Genomic DNA, 2,063 nt, shown 5'->3' on the forward strand with positions numbered 1-2,063 from the left:
GAAAAGCAGTCCCTTGTTAGCGATGCTCGCGTGGGCGTCCGGTTGCGTTAAGAGCAGCCACGCCGTACTTAAGAGCGGACACCCGAGATGGAGGGTCCCCGGGGATGGAGTCCGAGGTGGTGGCAGTCCCGACGCAATTACCGTGCCGCTATCAGCGGTTACGTCGCGAGCCGCGCAGCCGACTCGTAAACAGGGAGGATAGTTTCGCGGATAGTCGGCCGATTTTGCGGCGAGATAACCTAACCCCTCGCCCCCTCCTTGCGAACGGTCAGCAATCTTTACTGCCGCGGACGGGGAAACGTCATAACTCGCGGCCAGAGTAGCCACCGTTCGCCAAGTTACGGCCCCGCCTCGCGCGAATAACGCGCTAATTGAATGAACGTTGAAACTGCCCACCTTATCTGCCCTTTGGATCTCCGATGGCTGGTTGCTTTTAGAAACGGAAGTTCCAGCATCGTCGGTATACCCTGGGCAGGGTTCGCGACCGATCGCGGTGCTCCTTGGGAGTTATGGGGTCGTTAATGCGATACGCGAGCCTAGATTTATGGAGGATGCCGGGAGAGAGATTAGTTTCGCTGTCGAAGCTGGACGTTGAGGGCCCCTGGCCACTCTGGAAGAACGTTTCCTGCCGTTGAGCTCCAGGGCTGCTGACCCTCGAACTGGCTATCGCGTGGAACCCGCTGGAAAAATGGAGCTGGAGCTCGGCTGTTGGCTACCGAGGCCGGAGCGATGACTGAGTGTGCGTCAGGTGCGTGACGAAACGATCTTTTAGAAGTAAACGTCTCAGCCTTGTGCTCCTAAAGAAAATTTGGGCATACCGTGAAGAATACCTTCAACACTCAACGTTAAATTTGCTTGCACTGTGAGGAAGCTTTGCTCTATCTCTGGATTATGTGCTGCTCAAGTTGTCCTACGACCTGTCAGATACGATACTGGGTTGCGAACCCCATGTGTTCATTCCAGTTGATGCATAGCCTTTCTAAACCTCCGCTGTCTCTGCAGGGCAGTGCGTGAGTGGACATATATGTACCGCAACTCATCAACCGGCTCAGGGGACTAGGGTCTGTCAGCCTGGAGCGACTAGGAGAGACTAGGGAATATTCAAACCTGTTGCCTCTATTGCCAACTCCTGTGGTACCATTTAAGCTTTGACGAGGCTTCGACGTCAGCTTCGTTTCCAGTCAAGTTAGCCTGCAGTTCTCGGTAGCGATCAACTGGAGTGGTACACGGAAATCATACCTCTGACAGGCACCTGCTTCCAAAATGGTTGCGTATGGAAATTGTTAGGAAATAGTAAATATTATTCAGCTATAAGGTGGCTTAGTTGGTGCTAGATGGGCTGTGAACAACGCGTGTCATCTCCTTTGAAAGAAGAAAGTTTGACGCGGAGGAAAAAAGCTTATACACCTATAATACATCAGACCCTACATAATGCTTTTCAATTCTGAAGATGCCATCATCGATGCAATTTTGGCTCTTATAAACGTCACTCGGTCCATCAAAGCACAGCTCTTCCAAGTCATCCAAGATATCTACTACTCTAACATCCTCCACGGTTCATCTATGAAGAATCTATCTAGCTCTGTCGACAGTGAACATTTCCTCAACAAGGAATGATTCCTCGAGTGAACGAGCCGACTCTAACTCGGAACGATTAACAATCTAATTCAATTCCAGAGTCGTTAGATACGGCAACTGAGGGCTCGTTAATACGCTTAAGTAAATACGCCCGTAATAACAGATAGCATTACGAAGGAATAGATTTTCGCGGTCACGCAACTCGCCAACCGGATTGCTGGCGGCTCTCGCGGCCGCGTGATTTCAGCCGGTGATAGTTCACAGGACGAGAGCGTTATCGACGTGATTAGTCCAAACGCGCATCGCGTCGTAACTCGCGACGGCGGCCTTCAAACGCAGTCGCTAAATTACGCTCATCCCATTTGCGTAGGACTTTCTCTACGCAAGATTTCCTTTCCGTTGCAAATAATCCCTTTGTTTGGGATTGATTTATTTCGCCGTGATTTTTCCGCCATTTTCGAAGTCAAGAATTCTTGTGTTTTTTT

Source organism: Hylaeus anthracinus, unplaced genomic scaffold, assembly GCF_026225885.1.
Source record: "Hylaeus anthracinus isolate JK02 unplaced genomic scaffold, UHH_iyHylAnth1.0_haploid 3, whole genome shotgun sequence".
Classification (NCBI taxonomy): Eukaryota; Metazoa; Arthropoda; class Insecta; order Hymenoptera; family Colletidae; genus Hylaeus; species Hylaeus anthracinus.